This window comes from Thamnophis sirtalis, unplaced genomic scaffold (assembly GCF_051295495.1).
Source record: "Thamnophis sirtalis isolate CommonGarterSnake01/CBP01778 unplaced genomic scaffold, rThaSir2_p1.2 scaffold_4, whole genome shotgun sequence".
Classification (NCBI taxonomy): Eukaryota; Metazoa; Chordata; class Lepidosauria; order Squamata; family Natricidae; genus Thamnophis; species Thamnophis sirtalis.
Genome location: NW_028261384.1, coordinates 19271932 through 19283667, shown reverse-complemented (window position 1 = coordinate 19283667; position 11736 = coordinate 19271932).

Genomic DNA, 11736 nt, shown 5'->3' with positions numbered 1-11736 from the left:
AGAGAGCACCAAGAATCCACAGCTCAGTTCTGAGCTACAGATAGTCTCTTTTATTTGAATATCTAGAGTTTCATGCAAGAGCCTTTGCTTTTCTAAAATATGTCCTCTAAACACTGAAATATTTTCCCATGTTGCTCCTTGTTCCTTATAGGAAGAAAGGTACTAGATGCATTGTATTTTATTTTCTTCTTGCTTTCAGTCAAAGCAATATATCATTTAACTGAGCAAATTCTACCCCATTAAGTTTGGACATAATGAATAAGATAAAGATAAAGGTTCCCCTCGTACATATGTGCTAGTCGTTCCTGACTCTAGGGGGCAGTGCTTATCTCAGTTTCAAAGCCGAAGAGTCAGCGCTGTCCAAAGATATCTCTGTGGTCATGTGACCGGCATGACTAAATGCCGAAGGAGCACAGAACGCTTCCCACCAAAGATGTATTTCTCTGGTTCCTATTTTTATACTTGTATTTTTACATGCTTTAAAACTTCTAGGTTGGCAGAAGCTGGGACAAGTAATGGGAGCTCACCCCATTATGTGATCCTATGGATTCGAACCACCAAACAGCTGACCTTTCTGATCAACAAGTTCAGTGTCTTAGCCACTGAGCCACCGTGCGATCATACAATAATTAATTCCTCCCTTCAATTGTGCTGCTGAAACTGATCAGGTCCACATGGTAATTCAGCTGGACAATTTTTCATCCTTTTTGTTAGGACTCCTCCAAATAATGCAGAAATATCAGTTTCACACCACATACCCTGATGCTGCCAGGGGTTGATTATTTTAATTTTTAAATATAATTTATGGCTGCTAAAAAAAATTCTTGCCTATCTTTCTTTAAGCTCTTCAGTTGCATAATAGTCCACAAGAATGTAAGCAGACTACCATTAACAACAATGATAAGCAGGAGAACTGACTGATGTATCTGTGACAGATGCAAGGTTTTCTCTCTGGATTAAAACCCCAATTAAAATTAATTCCTGAAAGAGTCTTTCATTCCTTAAGTGGCACTGCTTTGCAAAAGGAGAGTGGGGGGGGGGAGGGGGAAGAGAAACCTCCCTCAATTTTAGACTGGAATTATTGCAGGATATATTAAGAGTTGGCAAACAATCCAGACAAGTCAATTCTCGTGGAGGGTAAGATGGATTACAATAATACAGAACGCTTCTTTAGTAGCGGTGGAATATGAAGTTAGCCTTTGTTTATTATTTTCCAAGTGAAAAAAGAAAACTGGTGTGAAGTCCAGATAATTTCCTGCTTTCATGTTTGACAAGCTTCGATCTATAACACCAAACAGAATCAATACAACTGCCTTTCCTGAAGTTTTCTTCCCAATAGAAGGTCAGTGTGTGTGTGTGTGTGTGTGTGTGTGTGTGTGTGTGTGTGTAATATCTGTAGCGTGTATTTTCAGGTCTTATTTGGGATTGCTAAGCGATGAGGTTTCTATTAACATGCATTCCTTTTTATGAGATGCAAAATAGTTCTCTCTATCCACAGGCATAACAGGCTGAGCTGAGGCCATATTTCAACCACTAAGCATCATATTTCCTGCCTACAGTAGCTAGAAGACCAATGTTCCGGGGGATCTTTTAATAAATATGTTTTGACATAGAAGAATTCATGCCATAATACTGGTTTACTGAGGGAGGGAAGAGGCAGGGAGTAGTGGTGGGGAGAGGGGGGAGGGAGAGGAAGTAGTACCTCATGGGATACAAGAGCTTGAAAAGCTCCACCTGCCTGATTTTCATGATAATTGATAACATCCTAATTTATCCAGTTTCCTTTTTCCTGTTCTGTGGTTGTAGTGAACCCACTTGGCTCTGGCTTTTTCCATTCAATTTTTTTATTAAAATCAGAACTGAACTGAACTGAAACCATAACAGTGTCAGAAATTGGCAAATACTTTTTTGGGGAGAAAGATCTGTAGATAGGAGAGATCTGTTAGTTAGTGTAAGTTATTATATTTATAAGAAAATAATTACAGGGATGGGAAAGCTACTCCGTAGCTAATTGCATCCTCTCAGGATAAGAGTCTGGGGTCATGTAAGTGTGTACCTGTGTGAAGTAAAGACAAAAAGAAATGATCTCAGATTAGCCACCTTTAGACAAGCAGCAAGCAGAGTTACAGACAAAGAGGGCGCACAGAAGAAATTCTTCATTTTCTATCTACACCCCACCGCCCCCTTGTGGTCAAATGGCCATGAGATGCTGAACAGACAGTGCCATTGGATTTATGGGTCTAATAAAACTTAGAATATTTTAAAACAAAATTCTTTTGAACCTACCAAAGCAGCAATAAAAGCCTCAGAAGGGACTTAATTAGTTTTAGCAGCTACCTGTGGAGGGCTGTGCTTGCCAAAGAAAAGTAGGCTAAATTTCATTTAGAATCCATTATTCCAGCTTCAAATTTAGAGACTGGCAAATCTTTAGTTTAGGTGAAATCTTCCCCCTCCACATACCTCCAAAGATGCTTCATGAAGCAATATGGCTGCCAGCTTCTTTCATTTCTATAAGCAGATGTAGCTATTTTGTTCCACTTTTTTCCTGCCTAGTTATCTCTTTCACAGCTTTCCCCAGCATGTCGAGGTCCCAGAATGGCCTTCTGCAAAATATTTATACCTAACAACTAGTCCTCATTTAATGGCCACTCTATTCAGCAACAATAGAACTGATAAACTTAACTACTTGTCCTTGCATTTATGCCCATTGCAACGTTCCAGTGGTTATGTGATCAAAATTCAGATATTTTGCAATCAGTGGGTGTTTATAACTGTCACGGGATCCTGCAGTTACTCAACCACCATTTACACACTTCACAACTGGATTTTAAAAAAGCAGAGTCAATGAAGAAGCCTACAATGAAATCGCAAGTGATGTGATGTCCCACTTCATGACTTTGGGTGATTCACTTAACTGCAGTGAAGGTGAAGGGATAGGTCTGTTGCTGTCACATGAAATCTCACTTAACAATCATATCGCATAGCTACAGAGTTGCTGAGACCAACTATGGTCATTAAGTGAGGACTAGATGTATGTGTAACATCTGCACAGAAGCCATCCTAACTTTTGCAAGGGTTAGAAAAGAATATGCAAAATAGGGAAGAGACAAGGAGCAGGCAGTAAGTGAAGCAAATCACCATCTCTTTCTCTTGACCAACAGAATAGTGTTTCCTCTTCAGCACATAGTCTTCACTGTTGCAAATGTAAGTCATTTTAGACAGGGCTGCTATGTCCAGAAATACTATGGACTGTAACAAGCAAAGAGATAAAGAGAGAGAAAGAATCTTTCCCAGGGGATAATATTTCTCTTTGCGGTGCCCATATTTATAACAGCTTAAAATGCCTCCCAGTCTTTGAGGGACAGATAAGCAGGGTTGGCTCAAGACATTTTGTTGCCTGAAAGGATAGGTTGGCACATATAAAAATTGCTGGTTGAATTTTCTTTATTTATGGATTATAGATCAAGGGTGCCAGACAGACTACCTACCAGCTCAGAAGGAAGAAGAAGAGGAAATAATAGCAAGGTGTTTGTGTGCAAACTGATAACCAGTACTGATGTCTCTGAAGAATGAAATAAAATACTGAAATAGTTGCTACTTAGCTACGTGGGCATGAGGCAAAATTTGGAGCACAACATTTTTAGATGAGTTGACCGCTATAACAAGCTGTTTTAAATCTTGTCATGTGTCTGTAATGTAACACCATTCTTAAAGTTTGAGGTAACTGATGTGACACTTCATACATGGGGCATGTTGCAACTGAGGCAAATTTCATCTGATCGTTGTCAGCAGAGGAGTGTAGAGATTTTATTTCTAAAATGAAAGTCATGGAAGAACAGAGACTGTGACTATCTTGCTTGGAAATAATCTTTCTGAATTAAAAGACTTCACACTCTCACATTCTCTCTCTGATCTGAATACACATGAATCATCCCTTAAATGCATTTAATTGTGTTTCAGGCAACATATATTTCCGTTGAGGACAATCACACTTTAGGACAAGCAATGAGTCATTGAACAATGTAAAAGGCCTGATTTAGCCCAGTCAAGGGAGATGCATGACTCAATAGATTCCTGAAGGTCAAAAAGGAGATGTTTGATCTCCTTCCTGATCTCATTACTTTGTAGAAGTAGTAGTTCTTCTTTTCTTCAGCTTCTTCTTGGCTGAAATCTTTTACGCTTAGGGGGGAAAAAGTTAGCCTGTTGATAGGGTGGTTCCGAGTGCTGTGTTTTAATTTTAACTTTAACCTATGAGGAAGCCCTTTCTTTCAGGTAATCTTCAATCCGTCCTCTTTTTAATACAAAAGTATCAGTGAATGCCTCTATTAAATGGAGATGATGAGATAAAACTCATAATGGAGAGACAGCACATTCAAGGTGACAGTGTTTCATTATCATATACTAAATTAATGTAGCATTAAGAATTATCAGATCATTAGGACCATAGCTCATATCACTGATTAATAGACTGCAAAATATTACTTTGTAAAACAAAGCTGCTTTTCTCTTTTTACATGTATTGCAGGGAGGAAATGGCACAGCTGATCAGTTACAATTGGCATTTGAGGTGTGCCATTCACAAAGTGGCAGCAGACATTTTAAAAGGGAGAACTTATTTATCCCCAATAAATTTATTGCCCACAAAACTCAAAATTTTGGGTTCTGACCACATAGGAAAGAATTCTGCGGACTGCAAAAGGCTATCAATGGGCAGTTTTGCATTCCTGGTTTGAATCATAATCTGCTGAGTAACACAAAATAGCTAGCTTAAGTGCAAAGCTGAACCTTTTTATGATAGCTGTTGTATGTATGTAATAAAAGTAATAGCATGAATGTTGCGGCACAAATCTTCAGTCATGCTTTACAAACTTCAATGGCTCTGCTGTTATAAACATGTTAGATGAAAATCAGGTACCAACATAATGGGGGAACCCAGCCATATTGAATAGAGACAGGAAATTATCAACTTTAACTGGAATTAGTCCCAAATGAAGGCTGCACCAAGCCTAACAACCTTAACTCTCTAAGCCAGTCTAAAAGCATATAATAACTCATTAGTTGAAGAATGTAGAATGATCCACTCTGTCAGTGGATGGAGAACCATATCCTGGCCACAACATGAGCAAACCGTAATCAGTATCTGTGCCATATTAGTATGGTATCCCAGTCTAAAGTCAAAGGGGATCCAGATAATTCTTTTCCTTCAGAGTCCTCTAAAGTTGTTGTCAACCACATTCTCAACAATGTTTCCTAGAAGAAGAAGTTTGGAGATGTGTTGGAAATTTTCCAGTGATAATTTCTTGAGGATAGGATGGGCCACCAACTTCTTAATCACCTCTTCAGTCACCACTATTTACCATCATTAAGAGATGAATGCACCACTATTTAGATGCAGCCAAGTGGATCTTCTTAGCCAACCAGCAAGAACATGGATCTAAGTGTCTACCCTCAGAGCTCTGAAAATCCAATCTACCTCCTGAGGACCAACAGGCTAAGATTCTTTCCAGATAATTATGCCATACCATATCTCAGCTGGCTTAACAGGACCTTCAACAGATGCATTGACTAGACCTCAAAGCAGCCCTTCATAGTATCCTCTTTCTTTCCTAAGTGGGACCAGATAACTTTAAATAGGGTTATAGATAGCAATCTGCAAATGCAGGAAAACAGAAAAGTTTAATTTATCCATTTTAATAAAGGCTGTTACATCTGTTGCTCAAATTCATTATTTTACTTTCTCCAGCAGTGATTCATTTCTTCTGTGGTTGCATCTTCCAAAGTTCCTTCAGGATCCATGAGCAGATAGAGAGATCATGCTGTAATAATACAATCCAAGACTGAAATCACCTTGCCATTTCTGGAGTTAAAGGCTCAGTTGAACCATAAATCAGATCCTCAGTAACTTCCCTAAGCATATTTTGAAGCCCAATAGGATCTTCAGATAGTCAGAAAAAAGACAAGAAACACAAAATTTATGTCAGCCTTCTGAGGCAGGCCGGATAGGAAACATGACCTGATGAGCTAATTGTATTTTATTGTAAAGCTGCATTGACGGAGTCTTGTAAGTCTGAAAGCACAAATCTCCCAATTTCTCCTTCAGAGCTCAAGAAACTAAATAGAATCTCTTCTGGGCTCTCTTGTCCTTCTTGTTCCCAGACTTGTGATTGTTGGTATCTCTTATTTAATCATTCTCCTGACAATGTGTCTTCCCAGTCTCTCTCAAGATCATTCCCATATACCATTACAGATACTCATCTTCCTGGTATCTCAGACCATGGATGACTTGGGTACAGTGATGGGTTCTGGATCTCATTGCAACCAATACAGTGCAACAGGGCCAGGCATCCACCACATGCATGCATGCAGCACACATGCAATCCGTGCATGTGTACTTATCACCCGCGATGCTCTGCAACACCTCTGCAATGCTCCAGGTGCTCAGCAGAGCATCACACAGGCGCTGTACAGTCTGTGCATGTACACAGAAGCCCCCGATCAGCTCAAATACAGATAAGGAGGGCTGGCAGATGGGTGGGTCCTCCACAGCACCATTCCAGAACGGTACCTGGTGCTCACAGTAGGCACCATTATGCCCATATCGGGGTATACCGGTCATATCCCACCACTGCCATGGTAGCAATGAACTCCTAAGACCAGAACCGTAACAACAATTTCATTTGTTCCTTGATGCCCAACTTCACAAAAGAAATTAACATTCATTTCTCTGTGTAACAGCACATCTGAAAGTCTTTCTTGGAAGACAATAGTCACCTCTATCCTTAAAAAAAAACTCCTGTCAATTTTATTTAGAGCCAAGGTGGCGCAGTGGTTAAATGCAGCACTGCAGGCTACTGCTAGATCAGCAGGTCAGCGGTTCAAATCTCACCGGCTCAGGGTTGACTCAGCCTTCCATCCTTCCAAGGTGGGTAAAATGAGGACCCAGATTGTTGGGGGCAATATGCTGACTCTCTGTAAACTGCTTAGAGAGGCCTGAAAGGCCTATGAAGCGGTATATAAGTCTACTGCTATTATGCCATCACTTTTTGTCTGCCTTACAAAAAATGAGTTGCATATTAAAGTATCATTGCCCCTTGCAGGGCCACAGCCTTGTATTTTCTTTTTTGAAAGGACAGGGCACAGCATGGTGAGAAATACTTTAATTCAGCTCTGCAACATTGCCAACATTGCGGGAACAGAGAAATCTGGAGTTGCTTTCAAATTGACAGAGATTTTTTTCTGGAATTGTTCCAAGTGGAATATTAGTTATTAAGCCAAGGAATGTAAACTTAAAGAAAATGCATGCAAGTTACATTTTCTTACACAGAATAGACTGCTGATTCTCCAGAATTCCACCTTTTACATTCTATGATTTTATATGGTGACTTCTTTGATTGAGCAAAAAATTGAATTAGAATATCTCAAAGGTCGTATTCTATGATATACTCTTCTTCAACTCAAGTTCAAACTACGGTAATCTCATAAACACATCCAGGTAGTTTTCATGGCAACAATGCACACAATGTTTTTCTTATGGTGTGTTGTATATTGGATGCAACCTACAATCTCTTATAGAAATTTCTTCATATTCTTTTCTATGCAAAAATATACATATAGTTGTAATTGTTAACTATCTACACCTTCACTGGAAAGAAAATCAGGTAACATGATAGTTAAAAGAGGAGAGCTTTTCCTAGTTTAAGAATTGAATTAATTAAAGCATGTTCTTTCACCATTTTTTATTTTATTTTGGCACTGTAAATTTGCAAAATGCAATTGTAAGAAAACAAAGCAGATTTCCCAGAAGAGATCATTTGCTCTTGCAGGAATATTGCATTAAGCTAATTTTTTGTTACTAGAAAATACAGTTCTACAACCAGCCCAATACTACTTAGTATATCAGTTCTCATTTTTGTTGATTCTACTATTGTTGGGTCATACTTCTCATTTATTAAGAGCTAAAAATATAACCCCATTTCTTGTCACCTGGAAAAATCTACGCTGCTCAATTTCGTTAGTGAGAGGTGATTATAAATACACCAAGTTCACCACAGGTAATACTATTTTACTTGCATTATCTCAACAGTTCAGCCCTTTAAAAAAAATTCAGCAAGGAAGAAAAATTGGGTTAAAAGCCCCTCTGAACTGAAGCTTATTGGAAAAGGTTAACTGCCAGTGATTACTGCTCCTGCTGTCATATTACTGAATTGTACCATGTAATACAAAGATGCCAAATCCATTCTTTTGACAATAGAAGCAGAGAGCCAGCTAGAGTATAAAATTAAAATTTAAAAAATAAAATAAATTTAGAACATAAAAGTATCAAAATATAACATATTTTAAAAATCAGATTTTTGATTACCTCTGCATGATTTGTACGGTTACCATTCCCATCCATTTTTCCTTGATAATCTAAGAAACAATTTGGAACTATAGGATGAAACCGAATAGAATCACTGAAATAGAAAGGAAGAGTTATTGGGAGGGAGAGGGCAGGATGTTTAACAAAAGAAATGGCATGTACTCTGAATTAGATTAAAGTCTGGATTGCTTTGCAGAATAGAGAACCCCAACAAAAAAGCGACTTTGAAGAATAGATGCTGCCCAGCTGTGTTGAGAAAAGTCTGATCATATTTCACAAAGACTAACGTGGAATGTTGAAACTTGGGGAATTCTCCTTATGGAATGAAACAAACAACTAACACTCAGTGTTCAATTAAGTTAGACACCAACTTTGAGTTAGACATTTTTTTCCACCTTATTTCAGATTTTTCCAAACTTTTCTCAGCAAAGATTCCCTAACGGATGTCAGGTGACACAGAGACTTCTTATTTGTTTCTACATTATCTTCGACATCTAGTGACAAGGAGAAGGATCAGATATTGGCGAAAGTAACAACCAAGATAAGATGCTTGCTTTCAATTCATTATCTGGTTATGTATAAATTAGAATCAGCCATTCAGGAGATAATATTTGTGCCTTCTCTAGGGGCACAAGGACAATACGTTCATGTACACGCAACAATTTTAGAGTCATCCCAGGGTGAACAAAGTCTTGTTAGTCACAGCTAGATTAGTTGAGTTCACAGGGTGCTGGCAAACCCATGTTTCATTCTGATTGTACAGAATTCACACAATGCTTGCTAGTGCCAGGGTGTTGCATCATGCACATGCCCAGTTTAATATCAACTGCTTAGTTGAGAGAAGGCACTGAAGAGGTCAATCAGTCAGCCCCATCACTTAATCCAGTTCCCGCACTCAGTAAAAAGATCCGTGAGAAATGAACAATCAAAATCTGTTTAAACCTCTCCTGTAAAAGAACAGATGTGTCCCACTGTAAATAGTTTTTTACTTTTAGGGTGTGTTACCAATGGCTTATTCAAATTCTTCATCCCCCTGTCCAAATTCTACATCTTTGTTACAATGGCATTCAGGACTGCTCCATTTCTCCATAGTAGTCTACATTTTCCTTGTAAAATACCTACTTTATTTGAGATTAATTGCCAGTTTAGATACTAAAAGTCTATCTATACCACCAAGAATGTTCTCAGAGAATCAGAAGTTCATGATTCTAAACAATCATGACTACATTTAGCTGGTGATCTTTCAAAATCCATGCCCTAATCTATCTACTAAAATAATTAGAATACTAGAAATATATGTCTTCCAGTGGCAATATAGATGTGTAAAATATCTGCAAGGCTCCAGGTAAAGACTAAAAATAATTGTATTTTTCTTATTTATTTATTTGATTGATTTATATGGCCACCCAACTTATACATGGCAGTTCTGCTTGTTTTAATTTTATTGGCTAATAGGTAGAATATAATATGTTAACATAATTTGATCAGTGGCTTGCAACATTATATCATATATCATTTCCAGCTCTAAGCAACCTTATAGATGTTGTTATTCTGCCTGTGAGTGTTAAATCAATTGTTCTGAGCCAATAACTTTGTTTTTCCCGCTGAACCTAATTTTTCAAAATTAGTTTTAAAAGTTAGAAAGGGAGAAAATGAGAGAGGGCAAACATGCATTTACAAATTCAGTATCCCAGCTTGGTGCAAATTTTATCCCTCCCTCCCCTCTACTAAATCTGCAACAATAAGCAATTGTACAATAGAAGAAATCTCAACAGGGGCTCAGCAAATAAAATGAATGCAGGACAGAATCTCTGCTGAAAATATTTCTCTGCCCATGTAATTGCTTGCAGCCATCCTTGTGTGAAAACCCCCATCAGATTACAGGATTTGCTGTATGCAAATTGAAGGCTAAATGCTTGGTAGCACCTTTCAATTCAGCAGTGCTGGAAATGAGTTTTTAAAATAGGAAATTAGATGAGTAATATTTTAGTCAACAAATATGGGGAAATTCTGCATAAAGATAAGAAAATTATGCATGCAAACTGACTTTGAAAGCCACCAGTGAGCAGTTGCAAAATTCTGGTACATGGCTATTCACAAAAGCATTGCATTTTATTCTCCCCCTCCGCTTTTTTTTTTTTTTTAAAAAAAACACCTTATAGAATAGAGTTATTGAATACAAATTAATTCAAGGTCCTTCCCTTTGCAGTTTTCATTTCCTTAAAGGGGGGTGGGAGTAAGGTGCTAAATGAAAATCCAAGCAATCAGCAAGATGGTTAGACAACCGTGTTTATGCAGAAATTGGGGCATTGTTTCCTATTGATCTATAATTAGTTGGAAGATGCTGAATAAGTCTGTTCAATACTATCCAAGAAAGTTCTATTGTTATTGTTCTGGATGTGGCAATCACAGTACAAATGAAAACAACAGCAAGTAGGATGACATGTGTCCAATCCATTAGTCACTGGCATTTTTCCACAATGATTTGTGCTAAAATCATTAAAGACACATCTTCGTATAATTACCTGAGCAACACTATAATTTAAATAAAAATATAATCCTGGAATTGTAAAAAGAAAAAAAAGCTTTGATTGAAATTTCAGGTGTAAGATCATTTTCTTGTCATCTTTAACTAGGCAAAACCAAGACACACAGATGATCTTTTTCATCATTGCAACTTCCTCCCATCTGTGGTATTGTGGATTACATTTTTGTGGGAATCTGTTTCTTGACTAAAGACCATGCACGGTCTTTAATATGGACTATCTTCATTCAGCAACTAACTTGCCAAAGATCCTCTAGTACTCACTAATAAAGGACAATGGGTGTAGCTTGAGGGATGATGAAATGAGGGCTCTTGAAGCTTGGTTGTTTTATTGCACATGCTCCATTACGAAAACTAGGTAACATCAACAGTGCTAGTAAGGAGTGGGTTTGCACTCAATTTATATGCTAGTGGCTCGCCCTATCAGTGTTGGAGGGAGTGGCCTTTCATAAATGAATACCACGATTAACATCAGACCAACAATCAAGGAACTGCCAAACAAGCTAATAGTAAACAGTCCAGCCAAAGAATCTCCAAGACCACTCCCATTGACACTAAGCTACTAGAATATAAATTAACCAGCTGGATACATGCTTCGCTATGAAACTATGTGACTGGGCTTGACACATTGACACTTAAAGCTTGAAAATCAATGTAGAATGTGTAACTCCTTAGCATCAGTGTGTTAATATAAGGCAAGTGGTAGTTGGAACAGAGTTATTTTCAGGTGAGGAGGGGGAATAGAATGTCTAAATTCCCAGCCTGCAGGTCAGATGAGTCATGTGCTGGCCACACCCATATAAGGCAACTGGCAGTTGGAGCAGAGTTCCTT